The sequence below is a fragment of the Lactuca serriola genome, chromosome 4, assembly GCF_051521515.1.
Source record: "Lactuca serriola cultivar US96UC23 chromosome 4, Lser_US96UC23_V15, whole genome shotgun sequence".
NCBI classification, from domain to species: Eukaryota; Viridiplantae; Streptophyta; class Magnoliopsida; order Asterales; family Asteraceae; genus Lactuca; species Lactuca serriola.
The window spans coordinates 319415775-319425128 of record NC_136411.1 but is presented as its reverse complement, the minus strand read 5'-3'; positions in this window follow the sequence as shown (position 1 = coordinate 319425128).

Sequence of the window (9354 nt, the reverse complement as noted above, 5' to 3'; positions counted from 1 at the left end):
GATACACCATAAACGGCTTGAACGTAAGCTTCAGACCGTAAACGGTCTGACCGTAAACTCGTCGACAGTTCTTTTTTCGACGATTAAACCCTTATTTCATGTCGACTTGATGCGAATCAGCCTTTCTGTGGATCGAAAATGGCATACCTTCGAGATTCAATGAGCAATTTCACAAAAATCAAACAAAATTTTTTCGAGAGGAGAGAGAGAGAGAGAGAGAAAGAGAGAGAGAGAGAGAGAGAGAGAGAGAGAGAGTTTTCGGTCAAGAACTCAAGAGTGAAGGGAAAGAGGATCTTGGCTGAGAGAGAGAGAGAGAGAGAGAGAGAGAGAAAGAGAGAGAGAGAGAGAGAGAGAGAGAGAGTTTTCGGTCAAGAACTCAAGAGTGAAGGGAAAGAGGATCTTGGCTGAGAACTTTACTTTTTATACCGGACCCCTGCCCGAGTCCAGTACCCATGGGCTGCAACCAGAAATCTTAAAATCAAGCCCAAAACTCAAAAGAATTTAAAAAATAAAACATTTTGAGGAAAAAATAAAATAAAATAAAATAAAATAAAATAAAATGTATGAAAAAGAAAAAGATTTATAACTAAAAGAAATTATTAATTTTATCATCCTAAAAATAAAAATAAAATAAAATGAAAGAGAATAAAATTGAAAATTAATACTAACTTCAACTTCACCAATGTTAATAATAATTTTGTGATATTTGGATCAAAATTGTTAGACAACCTTCGTCCATTTGTCGGTACCTCCCCTTTCATTAATAGATTTGGTCGATCACCGGTATTGTGGTCCACTTAAGCACGAAAAATTGTGACAAATTTTTTGACATTCTATAAGTGACAAGACATTAGATCCTATGAACTTAAATAATATTCCTAAATGACCATTCAGCTGACGACGACCAAGGATATTATTGTCCACCTAAATTGAGCAACGAGATCTACAGACAACCTATAATTGTTCAATTTTAGTTGTACTAGAACGTGTTTCCCGCTTCCTAATATACCCCAATAATCAAGGACTTCCAAGATACTCCTTACTTTAGGTGAGCAGACAATTATTCGGAAAGAGGATAAATTTAGAATGCATATGTTGTACACCCAGGTCGGATCTCTTCCAATCACGCAGAGGGTGAAACATATGACTAACTAGATTCAGAAGGATTGAGAAGTAGAATGGTGCATATGCTGTGTACCAGGTCGGATTATTAATCACACAAAGGAGACAGCATATGGCTAACAGATAGAAAGAATTGCATAGATAAGAAGATGCTGAGAGATAGAATTACATGTGTTGCAGTCCAGGTCGGATGTATTTCAATCACGCAGAGGAGGAAACATATGACTAACAGTAAGAAAGAAAGAAAACAATTTTCTACAGACCTAATTTATCGGAATTCCCCAGTCGCCCCATCAATACCAGAATTAAGGACATGAGTTCGTACATCAAGGAAAAGTTAAACCATAGTTCTAGATACGGGTTCTTTTAATGTGACCGGTAGATTCCCATGTAGATCTCCCTGTTCAACCTACACGAGCGTCGTATTTTCAGGAAAAATGGAACTATCTAGGTCAATATTTGTCAAGTCATTTCATTCCTTAAGTTCATCTATGCCTAGTCAAGTCCATAAAAATCTTTCGTGCCTACCAGCGCATCGAACACAGAGCCTAGACAATTCAACTTTGGTACCTTACACAGATCCAGATTGCCTGTTATCACTTGGTTGATATCACTTCCCAAAACATCACCTACAAGAAGAAACTATCAGTATTAATTTTTTTGTTTTTCTGAATTTTTTTAATGTTTTTGGATTTTTGAGTTTTCAATATTTTGTTTATTTCTCCCCCTAAATTTGTGCATGAGTGAGACTGAAAGAAACATGCGCAAATTTAAACTAACCTAACAAAATTTTAATCAAGACGAATCATTTTCAAAAATCCTACAAGCACATAAAATCGAGCTTTGTTAAACGGCTTTGTGAACAGATCTGCCACATTATTAGCAGTGGGAACCTTTTCTAGCCGAATGAGTGATCACTCATAACAATCTCTGATAAAATGAATTTTGATGTCAATGTGCTTGGTTTTTGAATGTTGGACTGGATTTTTAGCAATCTGAATCACAACCTCATTGTCACAAAAAATAGGGGTTTCTTGATAATTCAAACCATAATCCAACAGCTGATGTTGGATCCATATGACTTAAGAGCAACAAGCAGATGCAGCCACGTATTCCGCTTCTGCTGTTGAGGTTGAGACAGTGTGCTGTTTCTTGCACTACCAAGACACTAGCCGATCACCGAGGAATTGACACCCACCAGATGTAGATTTCCTATCAAGCTCATAGCCTCCATAATTACTGTCAGCAAAAGCATATAAATCAAATTCAGAATTTTTTGAATACCAAAGACCCAATTTTGGGCTGCCTTTGAGATACCAAAAAATTCGTTTGACAGCAATAATGTAACGTCCGTGTTTCTAGGCTAGGCATTAATATTGACATAATGGTCTAGGTTAACCTTTGTAACTCATTTAGAAGAAATGAAAAGGAATTATGTGAATTATGTGTTTTATGCTTAATTATTAGGGTTTAATTAATTAAAAATAAAAATAAGTGTCAAAATTAAAGTGTGAGATAAGCCCGATATCTTTACATAAAGTTGTAGTGGTCGAAACAAGGATTTCGGGAATATAAAGAATGCCGAAATCCGAGTTATAACGAAGAAGTTATGACCTGTCGAAGTTTCGCGACAAAACCGACACGGTGTCGAATGTCGTAAAAAATGAGTTTTTGATAAAATACTTTTTAGCCTTAGTAATCTAAACGAAATTCAGAGTATTCGTTAAACCGAGAAGTTCGATAAAAAGAACGCCCAAATCTAACTTCGTATGAGGAAGTTATGATTTTTCGAAGTTTCAGCTTAGCAGTAGACAGCTAAAAACTCGAATTTTAGATCGAGCGATTTTTAGCCGACACAACCTAAACGAGAATTGAAGGTCTCGTTATTAGGAGCACAACGGTAAAAAGACTGATGAAAACGGACGTCGGATGAAGAAGTTATAAATTTTTAACGAATTTCCTGTCCCGGTCTATTAAAAATAATAATATAAAATTTAAATTCAAAATTAGCCGACGAAGTCTAAACGGAAGTTGTAGAGCGTAATTTTAGCTACGCGTGCATATAAAAAACGTCAAAAACGGAGCTCGTATGCGAAATTTATGGATTTTAGAAGTTTTGGCGCGAAAATCGAGAAAATTCGCATAGTCACGACTTGCCACATCACCCTCGCTGAAAAAGTGCCACGTGTCCTGCTAAGTCACCGAAGTCTGATGAGTCACCGTCGCATGAACAGTAGCCACGTGATCCTCGCATGCAACCCACGTGATCCGACCCGCGTGTAGGCTTCTGATTCGACCAAGAAGGAGACCCAATCCGAACCGAGCATCTGTCCAAACCGAGGCTACTGACCAATCCGAAGCTCGCACCTAGCTCCGAGCCTCGCACATGTAAGACGACTCCGCGGTCCAATCAGCGAGTGCCACCGAGACCCTGGCACATGCTGACCACCTGCGCATCGGACACACGCCTCGGACCAATCACAGACTGTCAGCAGCCCTTCGCACGCGCAGCCCTCGTGCGAGCCTTCGCCTGCGAGCCCTCGGATCTACGACGTGTAGTTCCTTCTCAGCCGTCCGATCAGAAGCTCCACCCTATAAATAGAAGGGTGCGAGACCTCCCAAGGGTATTTTGAAAACTTGTCATTTTTAGCCCCTTTCTCCATATTTCTTTCATATTATCACCCCCGAAGCCCCGGTATCGATTATAAGCCTCAAAATACGCCACGAAGTGCCCGTGAAGCCCGGAAAATTTATCTTTTCGGTTTCGAAGCTCGACCTTTTGCAGATCTTGGTTTCTCAATAAAACTCCCGGTTTTATTAGAAACGATCGTTTTAGGAAACGAATTGCTGCCCGGTTTTCATTAAATCATGTGAGTGTGTGGTTACTTTCACCTTACACATAGATATGAAGTATTTTATATAAAATACGTGTTGTGTGAATATATATTGTTTGTTTATTTGAGATGGGTGCTGAAGCAATGATTTATACATGTTTTTAAATAATTTAAACTATATATGTATTTTTATCTACGAAAAATGTTGGGTAAAACATGGGTAGATGAAATAGTGGGTATGATGAAAGATGAGTTGGATAAAGGAGATGATCAATAATATTGATCATGAGTTGAGGGTGAGTGGTGAAATTTGAGAGAATCACTTACCCAAAATGTTGGCCCCCGTCATTCATCAGACTATGGATGACAACCATGGACTATTCTAGACAGTCTATGGAACACTAGCAGGCCCGAAACCTGTAAGTGTAATGAACTATATGTTCATTTGTTGTACTCTAAAACCCATTGACATGTATTGCAGGAGAGAACACATGTAAATAATATTGTCGATAAATGAGAGTTATGGACTTAGCACATGTTGAATAAACTTTGGCAGCTATAGAATTAGTGCCCGTTGTATAAACCCCGATCACGAGGTGACTTTGTGTCTATTCCTTAGGATGAATCCTTAGGAAGGAGTGATAGTTGATTCTTAGGGTAAACCCTTAAGAAATAAATAAAATAATGGGGTTTGGGGTAATTCGGTTGATTGATGTTTAAACATAATAAATTTATGTATTGTGGGTTGAAAACCCTATATGCTCACCAGGCTTCCAAGCCTGACCCACTCAGCTGTTTATATTACAGGTAGAGGACCCCGAGCATAGTCGGATGATGATGATGATGAGTGAATTTTGGATTATAGGCCAGTAGTTACAAATAACTGTCGTAAGGCTTATAATGTCTTGTTTATGCTTTTGATCTGTATCGGAACATGACATCCCGAGGTTTTGATATAAAAGGAAATGTTATATTTCTTAAAGAAAGGTTTTGACAAACTTTTATCATATTTTGTTTTGGGGACCAATTCCGCAACATCTTTTATAAAGATTTCTCTGATTTGATTTTAAAAAGCATAAATTAAATCGGTCTTTTCTGGCCGAGAAATTAGGGGATGTCACAAATAACATGAGAAAATTTAGGATTAGCTTGATATCGATCACATTGACAAACCACAAACATGATGTTTGGTCTGCTTGCAGTTAGATACATCAATGAACCGATCATCGATCTGTAGTGAGTTTGATCTACGGATTCGCCATCAGTATCTGGAGTCAGCAAGGGTCTCTCCGCCATCGGTGTCAGGGCAAGTTTTGCATCTCTAAACCCAAACTTCTCAAGAATATCCTCCACATACTTTGCTTGATGGAGCAGGATCCCGGTTGATTTTTGTTGGACCTGAAGCCCTAGAAACATGGGCATTTCTCCTAACGAGCTCATCTCAAACCTCTTCTTCATAACGCCTTCAAACTCTTTGCACAGCTACGGACACGTAGACCCAAAGATGATGTCGTCGACATAGATTTGCACCATGATTTGATCTGCACTAATATTTTTTATGAACAATGTTTGGTCGAATGTGCCTCGCGAGTAGCCATGTTCGAGCAAATGCTTTGTGAGAGTCTCATACCATGCTCTAGGATCTTGATGCAATCCATACAGAGTCTTGTCTAACTTGTAGACATGGTTGGGAAACTTCGAGTTAACGAACCCTGAGGGTTGATCAACATAGATTTCTTCCTTCACCTTTCCATAAAGGAAATCAGCCTTGACGTCCATCTGATATACTATGAAGTTCATGTAGGAGGTGTAAGCAAGGAAGATACGGATAGCCTCTAAGCGAGCCACCGGAGCATAGACTTCAGTGTAATCAAGACCCTCGATCTGTCTGAACCCATGAACAACCAACCTAACCTTATTTCGTACAATTATCCCTAAATCATCCTGCTTATTACGAAAGACACAACATGTGTCAAGAGACTTCTTGCCCTTGGGTCACTCAACTAGTGTCCAAACCCCAAGTTTTTCAAATTGATTCAGCTCTTCATGCGTAGCATCGACCCAGCTGGGCTCATTTAAAGCCATATCTACATTCTTTGGCTCGATGTGAGAGATAAAGCAAGAATAGAGACATGTATTGACATCTCCACTCTGACTTCTTGTTCTAACACCATCGCCCAGCTGGCCAATGACATTCTCGATCGGATGATCACATTGAATACGGAAGGGGATCTCCTGGCTAATATCATTGAGTGAAATGGGAAGATTATGAATGTTGATAGCTCCATCATTTGCTGAGGAATCCACTGTAGACGAATCAGTCTCATTAGTTGGATTTGCCACAAACTCATCAGCAATTTGTTTAGGAAAGAGTAGTTCCATAAGTGTTTGAGTAACAACGGAAGCATCTATGGTCATGAACTCTCTTTCAACAGGAGTAAGAGGTGTAGCATTAGCATCTGGAGCAATTTGTTGACTTGAAGATTCTGGAGAGGCACTTGGAACAGATGACTCCACCGAAGGATTAATAGAAGAAACCATTGGCGGTCTGTAAACAACCTCTTCATCTTCATCTTCAATTACATTCTTCGAGCCAGAAGTAGAACCAGTTAGGTCATCAGATGACACACTAAAAGGTTTGAATAATGATGTGTAGTCAAACAACCAATCAGGACCCACTCTAGCATGCGTTTCATTCTCCTCCAACCAGCGCACATCAAAGGATTCCACAATTTGCTTTGTCTTCTTGTTGTAGACCCTATATGCAGTGAGAGCAGCATACCCCACGAAATAACAATCATCATCTTTGGTATTAAATTTAGGGTTGGACTCTAGGTGAAGAACGGTGCAAGGGCAACCAAATACACGGAAGTGGCCGACTGATGGCTTGTGTCCATATAAAATTTCATACAGAGTCTTCATCTGGGCTTTGTTGATCAATACACGATTTTGAACATAGCATGTAGTGTTGATCACCTCAGCCCAAAAGAAGACAGGAAGCTTGGAATCACAGAGCATCGTCCTTGCAGCGTTCGATTTCTACGCTCAACAACACCATTTTGTTGGGGTGTGCAAACGGAACTATATTGACGCACAATTCCCTTTTCTGCACAAAAGTGATCAAGAACTGCATTCTTGAACTCTGATCCATTATCAGTTCGTAGCGCCTTCACCCGGTGGTTTGTTTGATTCTCAATCATCACAATAAACTTCTTGATCAGATCAACAATCCCAACTTTGTTGGATAAGAAGAAGACCCATGTAAAACGCGAGAAATCATCTATCACAACCAGACAGTATGAATTTATGTTGATGCTTAGGACATTGATCGGACCAAATAAGTCCATGTGCAACAATTGGAGCACTTGATTGATTGAATTGACCTGTTTTGGCAAATGTGGTTTTCTGTGATGTTTGCCCTGGGCACATGACACACATTTTTCAAAAGTTATGAAGTCTCTGACTGGAAGACCATGGACCATTTCTTTTTTCGCAAGACAATTCAGGTTCTTTGCATTTGCATGTCCGAGTCTTCGATGCCACAGCATAGCATTTTGTTCGGAGACCTTTGAAAAGAGGCAAGTGACTTGATCAGGGACGTTGCTATTCATGTCAATTATGTAGGCATTTCCGTCCCGCTTTGATTTAACAAGAATCCACTCCTCTGGGATGACAATGTCAGGATTTAATATCAGACATTCCTTATCAGTGAAGTGAGTTGAATAACCTTTGTCGCATATCTGAGAGACGCTCAACAAGCTATGTTTTAACTTGGGAGCATAGTTGACATTCTCGAAACTTAGCACTCCATTAGATACGGTTCCTTTCTGAGTAATTTAACCACCTTCTCCGCCCACAAAGGAAACAAACCCCCCATTAAAAGTTTGAATGTTGTTCAATTGGGAGATGTCTCCTGTCATATGTCGGGAACAGCCGTTGTCGACATACCAAGGTCTGACGACATTCCTCCGCAACTGTCCCTGCAAAATGAACAGAATTACTGAGATTTGGGGACCCAGGTCATTACAACCCTGTGTTTACCCTTGACAATCACAGATTTATCTTTTGAGACTTTTGTTTTTGAATTTGCACTTAAAACACTTTTAGAGGTTAATGATGATTGGTAGGAAACAGATTTGGGCACCCATTGAAATTTAGATTTTTGAAAAGACACATGTGATTTTGAAATGTTTTTCTTTTCTTTTTGCTCTGAGCATCTAGAGTTTTGACCATTACTAGTTGAAAATCCAGATCCTCCTTTTGACAACCGATCTTGGCTTAGCTTTGATCGATTTCGGCAAATTATTTGTGACTTATATTTAAAAACATGTCTGTTTGGTTGAAAAACTGCCCTTTTCGTGTTATTATTTGCCTTCCATTCATCATCTCGAGGACAAGATCTCGAGGACTTTCTAGTTAAAGACCTTCCACGAGATTCGTTCTCTCCTCTTGGGGACAAGAAATGCACAAACGCTCGATTGAAACAGTTTCGAGCAATATGACCCGCAGTACCACAATTAAAGCAGATTTGCTTATTATTAATAGACTTGGTACCACTCTTATTAGATTTCAAGCTTTTATTATCTTTTCTAACATTTCCACATTTGCAAGTGCAAGTATTAGATTGTGTAGCAAATGTAGAAGATGTAGATGCACTCGAATTAGATTTTGCAAATTTTTCAAGAACAACATCACAATTTTCAAAAGCATTAGTCTGAGACATCACATCATCACAAATAAAATCATCAGTTTTAAAATTTGACATAGACTCATCACACATTTGAACACCAAACTTAGACACCAAATTATTTGACTCAAACTTCTCAGCCTCTTGCTCCCCATGGATTACTGACATATCTGCACTTGAAGTAGAAATGTTAGTATCCAAAATCCTATCACTAGGCCCTGTTGCTTGTTCAGCGGCTGGCTTACCATAGACCATATAAGGTTCTCTGTCAATCTCTTCTTGAGTTAGAGGAATAGCAGTGTAATTGTGATTAAAGGGAGGAGGGACACTCTCATATCCTATTCCTACTTATCTTTGGTCCTTCCACTGCATTTGTTCCTCGATTATTTTTGCAACCGTTTCGCTTGACACATCAAATTTTTAAAATTAAAATTATCATTTTCAAAACGGATTTTCAATGTGTCCAGTTCAACGGTTACAGTAGCAAGTTTTCTTTTAATATGATCATAATTCTCACACTTGTTGCTGTAATCTTCTTGCAGTTTCTTGAAATCTTTTATTTTGTTCTCTAATTGAGCTTTCAGAGGTTTCTAACTTTTCCTAAGGGTATAGCCTTCATACTTAAGGTCCTCATTTTCTCTCTTAATTATCTCAATTTGGTCATGTAAAAATTGAACAGTTTTAATACAAGATTGAGAACAACCTATTTCA